The 11,017-nt window shown below is 44.3% G+C and overlaps 1 long non-coding RNA gene across 2 annotated transcripts; it reads left to right on the forward strand.

Annotated features, from left to right (window-relative positions):
• Window positions 1-229: 229 nt before the first annotated feature.
• LOC116439597 lies at window positions 230-8,064 on the forward strand. 2 transcript variants are annotated; one of them, XR_004238202.1, is made up of 3 exons: window positions 230-511; window positions 6,878-7,042; window positions 7,952-8,064. It is a non-coding gene; the product is annotated as an uncharacterized LOC116439597 (long non-coding RNA). The 2 variants fall into 2 exon arrangements; XR_004238201.1 differs by having other exon boundaries at window positions 230-492.
• The last annotated feature ends 2,953 nt before the right edge of the window (window positions 8,065-11,017 follow it).

Consider the following 11,017-nt stretch of genomic DNA (forward strand, 5'->3'; position numbering starts at 1 on the left):
CAGGAAGCCTGCTCCAGTGTTTGACCACCCTCTTGGTAAAGACATGTCCTGGGGTGACTGCATGCTACTGTATTCCCTATCATCTGCCCTATGCCAGACATGAATCCTGTGCCTTCCTGTGTCTTTAAGCTGGGTCTGAGATAAAGGGAAAAAAAAGAGCCAAGAGGTTTTGTTTTCAAGGACACAGATACACACTCCCCTGTGTTGCTGCTGCTAGAGAGCCGAAAAAAGCACCTTCCTGCTTTTAACCAGCTTTCGGCTCTGTTTCTCAGGAGAGAGACAGTTACATTTCTTTTCTTTTTAGCTAGCTTCTTGTTCATTAGCTAAAGCAAGAAGTTTCCTGGGACTTTGGCTTCTTCTCTTCTGGACTGTTCAGCAACACCAGAACATCACCGGGAGGCCTTACACTGTGGCCTGGAGGGGCCCAAGCTGCACCCCAGCTCCGGAGAGAGAGCAGAGCCACCACCTACAAAGAACTCTGAAACTACACAGGTTTTCTTCACAGCAAGAGGTTTTATTATTTAACATCATTCATTCTTTTTTTTTTCCATGCCTGAGTGCACTTTGCTTGTTAAATGAATAGGGTTTTTTTACTTTCCTCTGAGGAATTTCTTTCTGAACCTGGTGGGGGAGGGGCTGCTGAAACCTGCCTTCTCTGAGAGGACATATCCTCCTAATTTGTCTCAAACCAAGACAAGACATACTTCCTAATGCAGAGTATGAAGTTCTTCTAGTGCAGCTTTGAACCATTCCCACACACCCTGCCACTGGATAACAGGGAGAAGAGTTCAGAAGCTGTGGAGAGCAATGAGGTTGCCTCTCAGTCCCCTTTCTCCAACTAGACAAGCCCCAAGTCCTGAGCTGCTCCTTGCAGGACATTCCTTCCAGGCCTTTCCCCTGCTTTGTTGCCCTCCTTTAGATGCATTCAGGTGCCTTCACATCCTTCTTAAACTGTGGGGCATGGAACTGCATATGGTCCTTGAGGTGAGGCTGCACCAGCTCTGAACACAGGGGGACAATCCCATCTTTCACCTGGCTGGACCTACTGTGCCTGATGCACCCCAGGATGGGCTCTGCCCCAGGATGGGCTTTGCCCTCCTGGCTGCCAGGACTCACTGCTGACCCAAACTGAGCTGCAGCACCCCCAGACCCCTCTCTGAAGGGCTGCTCTCCAGCCACTCCTGTCCCTGTTTATACTTGTGTCTGACACTACTCTGTCCTAGGTGAAGGAACCAGCATTTGGACTTGTTAAATTTAATCTCATTAATCATAACCCAACGCTCCAATCTATCTAGATCCCCCTGCAGGGTCTCCTGTCCCTGTTTATGCTTGTGTCTGACACTACTCTGTCCTAGGTGAAGGAACCAGCATTTGGACTTGTTAAATTTAATCTCATTAATCATAACCCAATGCTCCAATCTATCTAGATCCCCCTGCAGGGTCTCCTGTCCCTCAAGAGAGTCAGCAGCAGCCCCCAGTTTGGTATTATCAGCAAACTTGCTAATGGTGTATTCAGCTCCTGCATCCAGATCATTGGTAAATATATTGAACAGAACTGGGTTGAGAATTTATCCCTGAGGAACAACACTGGTGACCAGTGGCCAACCAGATGTAGCCCCGGTCACGACAACCCTTTGAGCTGTGCTCTTCAGCCAGTTCTTCACCCAGCACACCGTGAATCCACTCATCCCACGGCTGGACAACTTGGCCAGAAGGGTGCTGTGGGAGACAGTATCAAAAGCTGTACTAAAATCCAGGAAAACTACATCCACTGCCTTCCCTTCATCCACCAGGCTTCTCTGTCTTCTTCTTTTCTGCCACCCCTCCTCACTGTCATGGAGACCCACCTGGCCTCTCTGCTTTTTCCTCATACCCAACCTGACCAAGCTGGTTTTGTTCACAGCCATGTTGTGCCATCCTTTCCATGCCTTTAGACCCTGGTCCTGTTTCTTCTTTTCCATTTTGGGGAAGGATTCAGTGATAAAGATTTAAAGGTCTCCTGAGCAGGACTGAGCTAAGTATGTCACACCCCTGGAAGTCATCCAAAAATACTTTCCCTTTCCAGATTTACAGTCTTCCAGATTTCACAGAAAACAAGGTAGAGTTTTGTCCATTTTTGCCCAGAACATCCTCTTTGAAGTTGTAGAAGAAATCGGAAATGTTGTTGAAAAGGTATTCTGTCACAGTCAAAGACCAGAGACATCTGGCCAGAAAAGCACCATTAAGATTTGGTAAACTCAGTCAGTTCCTGCATTTTCTCTTCTACTGGACGCTTAAAGGGAGGGCTTTTAACTCCCATTCCTTCAGACTGGGCTGATTTTCAGAGGGTATTTTTCTCACATGCACGTGTGTGTCTAGGTTGTCTATGTTTGTGTATGTGGCCATGTTTTGCTTTCCTGTAATGACTGCTGTAAACATAGAGTTAAAGAACCAGGATTACCATTCAGTCATATACTGCTAGGCATTTGACTGCAAACACGTCATCTGCATTTCTCATCAATACTTTCTAGTGTGTTTTCTTTGTCTTATTCCCAACCATGTGCCTTAATATACTTTTTCTTTTTCATTATTTTTTAAAGCAAATTCCCAAATACAAATGATTAGGATGAAATTGAATTAGGCAGCAACAGTAAACTGAAGATATAAATAGTTGTCAGCTTGTCATTTGTAAGAGATGAGGATTATTTTTTGAAGTGGTACCCAGTGAATGGTCGATTCTCAATTAAGAGTGTTAGGAGAAAATGCTGAGTATTGCCTTATGGGTTGATTTGCATAAATGGGTCATGGAGTGGCCTTTCTGTAGGTCTCTGCACCAAAAGGTGTTTGCTTCACAGCCTACTGCTCTTCCCCCAGTTTCCAGTCAAGCAGAAGACAATTCAAAAGACAGTTTTAGAGCTTATCCTATTTTTGAATGCTGTCGTACAATTTGACACAATTTGTATTTAAAGGGAATGGCTATCTCCTATTTGTTAAGTGATCACTGTGTGATGTACGTGGCCTCCTGCAGCAGATGTGTGACTAAATCCCATATGTATTGTCACTGACTAGGTAGGCAGGCAGCACTGGAGATGGCTGCTGCTGCCTTTTATTATTGGTAAGTTTTGTGAAGCATGTTCACACTGCAGCAGAGACATCTACCTACCTTTGCCTCCCTTTTTATTTACACCTATTTGACTATCCTTTCTGAAAGACCTCCAGCCCTTATCCCAGTCCTGCTCCTGGAAAACATTAATTATCTATGGATAGTTTGGAAGCAGCATAGCAGATGCTGAGCAGCATAGTTGGCATGGGTGGCTCAAAGGTGGTGAAGGTACTGTGGTACCACAGAGTCATAGAATTGTTTAGGATGAAAATGACCTTCAAAATTGTTGAGTCCAACCATTAACCCAGCACTGCCAGGTCCACCACAACACCAAGTCCCCCAGGTACCATATCTACATGTTTTTTAAATACCTCCTGGGATGGTGACACCACCGCTTCTTTGAGAAGTCTGTTTCAAAGCCTGGCAACCCTTTCCATGAAGAATTTTCCCTAGTATCCAATCAAAACCTTCCCTGGTGCAACCTGAGGCTCTTTCCCCTTGTCCTGTCACTTGTAGCCTGAGAGAAGACACCGACCCCCACCTGGCTACACCCTCCTTTCAGGCAGCTGTAGAGAGTGACAGGGTTCCCCCTGAGCCTCCTTCTCTCCAGGCTGAACACCCCCAGCTCCCTCAGGTGCTCCTCACAGGACTTGTGCTCCAGACCCTTCCCCAGCTCCGGTGCCCTTCTCTGGACACGCTCCAGCCCCCAATGTCTTTCTGGCAGTGAGGGGCCCAGAACTGAACACAGGATTGGAGGTGTGGCCTCAGCAGTGCCGAGTACAGGGGGACGGTCACTGCCCTGGTCCTGCTGGCCACACCACTGCTGGTCCAGGCCAGGATGCCATTGGCTTTCTTGGGCACCTGGGCACAGCTGGATCATGTTCAGCTGCTGTTGACCAGCACCCCCAGGTCCTTTTCCACCAGGCAGCTTTCCAGCCACTGCCCCCAGCCTGTAGCACTGCCTGGGGTTGTTGTGACCCCAGTGCAGGACCTGGCACTTGGCCTTGTTGAACCTCACACAATTGGCCCTGGCCCTTTGATCCAGCCTCCCCAGATCCCTCTGCAGGGCCTTCCTGCACTTCAGCAGATCAACACTCCTGCCCAACCTGGTGTCATCTACAAGTTTACTGGGTGTGCACTTGGTCGCCTAGTCCAGATCATCAATACAGGTATTAAAAATCACCCCTCACCCTCCTGTGCCCAGAGCCTAGGCCTCTTTACCTCCTTCTCCTCTTCCTTTCAGCTATGAGGATAGTTTCAGTGCTATTCCTCTCTTGAATGGAAGCCCATTATTTCATGCAGTCAGGGACAGCTCAGGCAAGAAAGAAGGTTTTGGTTATTCATTTTTCCTTTCTTCCACTGCAGCAGGAAAATCCTATCGAAAGGAAGTTGGTTATTTAAATGCCTCCTCCATTTGAATTGCTCATTCAGAGCTGTTTCTTACACCTCAGTCACCCTGAGGTTTTTCCTGCTTTAAGCAAACCTGTCATGGTTTTATATTATTTACCAAATAATGCTGCTGCTGACTACGAATTTATTAAAGAAGTACTGAAGACAAAGCAGCCTCTGTATTACAATACAATTTTAGTCTGCACTGAACTTGAAATGTATTGTGCTGCAGATAATCACATGGAGGGCAATTATAGAAACTGAAGAGGATCAAACAGACTAATAGGGACATAAAAAGAGACCTTCATTCTCTATATGCTACTCCCCATGCATGTGAATGCTTCCCTTTTATCTTATTTTTAAAGACATTTCAAATTACACAGTAATTACAAATTCAAAAGGATTTTTTCTCACAAAATGATGCGAGCTTAGCCACTCTCCTGAGTAACATAGGAGCAGCTTCCCAAAGCTTGCAAGTTAAGTTATCCATCTCAGCAAACACATGATTAGTTTGTACAGGATATGATGTATTTCTTTTTGGACTCAGGTCTTGATCCTGAATCTTCTGCATGGATCAGAAGAGATAATCACAGTGGCTTCTTCTGGTTTTATTTTCTATGACAAGATATAAATAATATCTTGGGCAGAAAGTTGATTGATCTGAATATTACTAAAGTGTCATTGTAATTTAAATCACTAGTCGACTGATTGAGAGTGCGGCAAAGTGTCAGGATAATTACGTGAGTTAGTTATCACTTCTAGCTGCCCTAGAAGATCTGTCCTACCACCTAGGATGAAAAATCAGTGCTAGCGATTACAGCGTGACTTTGGGAGGTGTGAAAGGTGGATGGGTGCCCACAGAATGTATGTAGTGGCAGCTGCAAAAATGCTGCCTGAGGAAAGGTGATTAATAGGCACAGGAAGAGCCTTCAGTTTAGATCTGAGTCAATTCTGCTTCAAACCTGTAGCAAGTAGGAAAGTCTGTGGAGCACACAGAACTGCATTTCCTTGTAGAACTTGCATGTGGAGACTTCCAAGGGTACGTGTCTATGTCTTACTGGAATTTGGTACAACAGGATCATCAGAGCAGAGAGGCAATCACAGATACCGTTTCATTAACAGCCTCTTCAAGGAGAATTCCTCTGCAAAAATCATCTTGAAACGAGAATTTTTCCATTTGCTTCATTGGGCCAAAGCCCATTTATCTTGTGCACTGAGAGCCAGTGAAAGGGAGCAGGGCTGCCCATGTGCCCTGTCCAGAGGTAGCTCATGTATGCAAGAGGTGCCAGTGGAGAGTGGAAGATAGTAAGTGAGGTTTAGGAGTCCCTAAGTCATCCTACTAAAATCACCCCTGTGTACTGCATTTGTAGTTAAATTCTTCCAAGCTGTTCTGAAAAATGATGCTACGTATTTTCTTTGCAGCTTCTAGAAGACTGCTGTTCTTTGTTTGTGTGAGGATTTACAAGAAGTATTTTCTCACTATTATGCTGCTGTTCAACACAGTATTTACTAAATAAAAGTCATCATAACAAATTGCCAATCTTGCACCTTGCAACTTTTACCTTACTCATTTGTCAGCAAGGTTAATGCATAACTAGAGCCTCTTCAAGCTCATATCAAGTCTTGAGACTCACTCCAAGGCCTTTGAGGTGCTGAAAAAGTTGAATTTGGCCCTTCTTTTTTTTCCTTTATCATTCTCAATCAGGTTCAAGGATCGACTTTTTGGAGTATCATATTCCATGAAATTGGAATGCCGAGAAGTTTCTATTCAGGAAGTCTCTCCCTCTGTCTATTTCTGGAAGCACATTTATGTGTCATAGGTGCCAGTTTATAGACCTCTTAGAACACATCACTAACAGAAAATAATATTACAAGAGAGAGAAGCCGTTGTTTGTCATACCTGTATACCATGTAGCATAGACAAATCAATCACCTAAAGGAGCAAAAATTTGAATGGCATGCTTACATTGATTTCATAAATGGGTGTCTCATGATCCATTTCGAATGAGGTTTTTGTGCTTTGGATCACATGAAAAATGGATGTCCTTTATGTCTTCTATGATAAAGGACAGTGTCTCTTGAAAGGTCATGGGGGATTATAGAGAGCATGATTATATGCCCATAGTAAACAGTGTACAGCAGACATCAATGCAGGATGAAGAACCTTCCCTGTGTACAAATCTCCTGAAGGGGATGTCCCAGCAGCTGCTGTGACCCACAATGCCTTTGCAAGCAACAGAGATAGCTTCTGCCTTGCTGATGAAATCTTCTCTTTCACACTTCCCTGAAATAAAGTGTGTGAAGTAAAAAAATAGGAGAAAGATAAAGAGAAACCCACACTTTCCATTTTCATTTGTGTTCTACTGATTTATGTTGCCTTGTTTCTAATATTTCTTCCATTGCTAGGAACCGGCTCTAACTGCTTGGCTACTTCCTGGGAGTAGTGATCAAACCAGCAGACGTGCTTGTACAAGAGACAGATTTGGTGTCTTCACTCACTGTAAATGTCTGTGTTGGTCTGAATATATACTCCTATGCATCATAGCCTTCTGGGCAGAATTGTATTTGAAGGTACAAAAGTATTTTTTTATGTTGATGCCACCAGTCATTTATTAGGAAGATATTTTTCTGTTTAAAGAAGGGGATCAGAAACATGTTTCAAGCTTTTGCCAGCTTATGTTGTTTATGCAGGGTCTTATTCAGTGTGATTTAATTTACAAGGTCTCTGGGTTTCTTTCATTATCACCAACTATTTATATTTATGCTGTAAAGAAAAAATTGGAAAATATATCTTTTGTCACAGAAATCTTGACAGAAAGCAGGCAACTGTGCACCAAGAATCCTTTCTGACAGCCTGATATTGCCATTTTGTTCTACTGTGTGTTGCCTGCTAATTTATACGTGGTTTATTTGTTTGAGACAGAGGCTTTTGGTACTTGTTTTTATACAGTACCTAACACAGTGAGGTGATGGTCACACCGAAGACACAGGCACTATACCATGCTCTAACTGGAGAAAGGGGCAAGAAAATTAATTGGTACTGCTTTCTGGGATTGCATCTGTCTGACTTCCCAATGACTTGCTTCATTGTAAGTACATAGACAGGCGAGAAGCCTTGGATTACTAGAGGATGAGTTAGCAGCTAGGTATGGACCAAAGATGCTTACTGGCTCTGGATCATAGATGCTGAGCCGAATTTATTGTCACTAAGCAAGATGCCAAGAGATGATTCTGATATACTGGAGCTAGAGACATGCAGAGGAGTGAAGAAATACTATTATACTTCTCAAGATATATTGTGTGCGACTGTATTTGTGGGTTGCTTTTGTGCATTCTGGTTGCAGAGAGGTATCTCTATTGACATAAAATATTAAGCGTAGAATTGGACACTTAAAAGATTACTCTAAATATGTTTTAAAAGAAAGCAGCAGAGAATCAGTAGGGAAAGCGTTTGATTTTTTCCTCTCTCCCTCTCTGTAGGACAGAAGAGTGATCTGCGCACAGCTGTTATACCTTTGCTCCCTTTGACGCTGTAAGAGACGGTCCGAAGATCCCTCATCTGCCTCATGATCATCGCCAAGGACAGAGACTGAACACAGCAGTCCTGGCCTGGCTGAGGTGGGATGTCTGCCAAGTGTTGCCTGCGGGTGTGCCCACTGGGAGCTGGTGTGCATTCCTGAGGAAAATTAGTGCAGGTCGCAATGGACTGCGCCGTTCTTGCTGCCCAGGCGGGAAGGACTGCGCTGATGCGGAATGAGCTGTCCTGTACATCTGTCCTGTACCTGTTTCCCAAAGCAACGGGCCTCATAACACTGCCTGTAGATCTCCCCTTTCGCCTCTTGGGAAAAGGAGGGAGATGTGGAGATACAGCTAGAAAGCAGAAGTGAGAGCACTGCTAAACTCATGTCAGCTAACGCTGCTAGGCTGCAAACCATGGCAGGCAGTACTGCCTATGAAAGGCATGCTTGGTATGTACCTGTGATAGTGCTAGCTTTTACTTTTGCAATGTTATTATGAAATATAGATATGGTCTTGGCCAGTTGCCCCTCGCTTCTGAAAAAGACTATAAAGGGACTTTCTGAAATAACTGAGACGAGATCTCCCCACGGAAAGAAGACATCTATCGGCAGAAGGCCACAAGGACTTCGTCTCATCTGTTGGTAGCTATTACCCCCCTTTTCTTCCTCTCTACCCTTTTACTTTGTTTCTTTATCTCTCTCTCTCTTTCTCTCCTCTATTGCATTATCGTGTTGTGGACACTTAATAAAGGTGCACTGTTCTGATTAAAACTGAAATCCCTTGTGTCCTTTTGCACTCTGAGATCTATAAATGAACCATTACGACCCCTGCTTGTATTAGCAGATTGTAACAGATGCCAGGCTAGCAGCAGGGGAACTAACTCCAGAGTCATGATTCTGGAGACCACCAAAGGCTGGTTTGGGTTTAGTAGTTCTTATCACCAGTTCTCTCAGTTGTGCTTTGAAGGCTCAGGCATTCTGCAAAGAGCCAGGGCCATGGAGGTGTGAGCACAGAACCACACAGCTATGGATTAATCAGGCTTTGAATAGGAATGTTTGGACTCAAGGAAAAACTTTTACAAGTTCAGTTGGCCAGTGGTTGACCATTGTCACTGGTAATACTGTTGGCAGGGAACAGGGGTTGACCACAGTCTTCAGCTTTACCTGGAGGGCTTGCTTATCTGGCAAGGCTCTTGGAGCCCACTTCTTTGGAAAACAAGAGTCCTCAACTAACTCAGAGCATACATTAACAGTCCAACTTACATGTGTCTTTTGTGTTGTCTCCTACTCCGTGTTCTCTGTCGTATGCTAAGAAAGAAATACAGTGATCAAATGCCTGTGACACTGCAAAAGTAAGCTGGGAGAAAGTCATAAAAATAGCAGAAATTTCTCCTTTTCTCTACCACTTTGTCCTGGAGTCAATGCAGGGGTGTTCACAAACTGCATCCTTCCATTTGTGATGTCTGACACAGCCATTAATCACAGCTAAATGAAAAAAAACTACAAACAAATAAAAAAACCAACCCAAAACAAAAAGATCCACAGGGGTTTTCTCCTGTGGTTTCTATAGCCTTGCCAGCACCCTGCGCAGTTCTGCCATCTGCACTGTAGATTGTGTCTACACGTGTCACTGTGCCAATGACAGGGCAAATGTACATCATCAGTGGCACCGCTGAAAAAGGAGGAATTAGTGCACACCTGCAACATATTTTGAGTTAGGCAAGTAAAACCCTGAACACAACAAAATGGTGGTGAAAATGTTGATCAGTTATTTCGTGGAAAGGTGACTTGCATGCCAAATTCATCTGGTGACTAGCATCACCCTTCCTCTCAGGAAGGAAGGCTTTCAGATTTGATTAATAATTTATTTGGCACCTGGAAGTCACAGCAAAACAGCTCATATGGAAAGGGAGGATGTAAACTGTCTGCCTCTCCCAGGCACTACTAGGTTATTATATTATAGCTAGAATACTATTTGTAGAATATTTGTGTATTTAATATTTTAAAGAGCAGCTTTGGCACTTGAGTTGATCTCAGCATTCCTGAGGCTGAGGGAGCTGTGTCTATACTACAGATATTGTCATCTGGAAGACGTGCTCTCATTGCCAACTGAACCAGCCAGAAGGGGATTTTAATATGCGAGGAAGTAGGCACTAGAATAAGGGGAGATTAATGTGAGCTTAGTGCCTTTTGAATGAAGGTTGTCATCCATGGAAGACAAGGGGAGCCTTTCCAAGCTGAGTCTGCAGTGCGCACAGTCTGCTTACTGTAAACAGGGCATTTCTGGAGCTCAGGTCAGAGCACTTTAAATGAAAGAAAGTTGCTTATAGATTTTACAGCTGTACATGTGATATATTTCTGCCTTTCTGCATTTATTGCTCAGTGATGACCTCAACCAGGTTGTGACAGCCCCCCTGATTGTCTTCTAGGAATTCACTTGATGCTATAAATGCAGTATTTTAATCTACCTGCAGTGCCATGCTACTTACTTGCTGTATGCCGTCTGCAGTATTTCTGCTCAGAGTTGTAATTCTGTTCACTATCTGTGGGAGACCAAAGTGTTAATGGTTAATGACTCGAACAACAGGCCGTGTGGAGGCAGCAGGTGCTTTGCTGAGGTCAGGTTTGCACCTCCCTGAAACCACAACCCAAGGGGAGGAGGAGAGTTTTTTGCATGGGGTGGCGAAACCTCTGGTCCACATAAGTCAGAGTGGGGGAGCACCCACCACCAGAGGCTACAAGCTGGGTTTTGAGCCAGATAAGGGAAGAGGCCAGTAAGAAACAGATCCTGTGAAGGCTGGATAGTGCTCTTTGTCATGCCGGTGTCCTCCTTACACAACTGGCTCAGTTCTAAAACTTCCTCCTGTGCCCCTGGGAAGAAATTGGGACATTCACATGCAGGCTTGATGGTGTTCATCCCTTCTGATGGGGCATAAATGGCTCAACTACACTGATGTGAGAGGCACCTGTCATGCCTTAGAAAGCATCATAAACCATCAAAGGTCCCTGAAATGCCCCCAGACTCATT

Source organism: Corvus moneduloides, chromosome 2 (genome assembly GCF_009650955.1).
Source record: "Corvus moneduloides isolate bCorMon1 chromosome 2, bCorMon1.pri, whole genome shotgun sequence".
NCBI classification, from domain to species: Eukaryota; Metazoa; Chordata; class Aves; order Passeriformes; family Corvidae; genus Corvus; species Corvus moneduloides.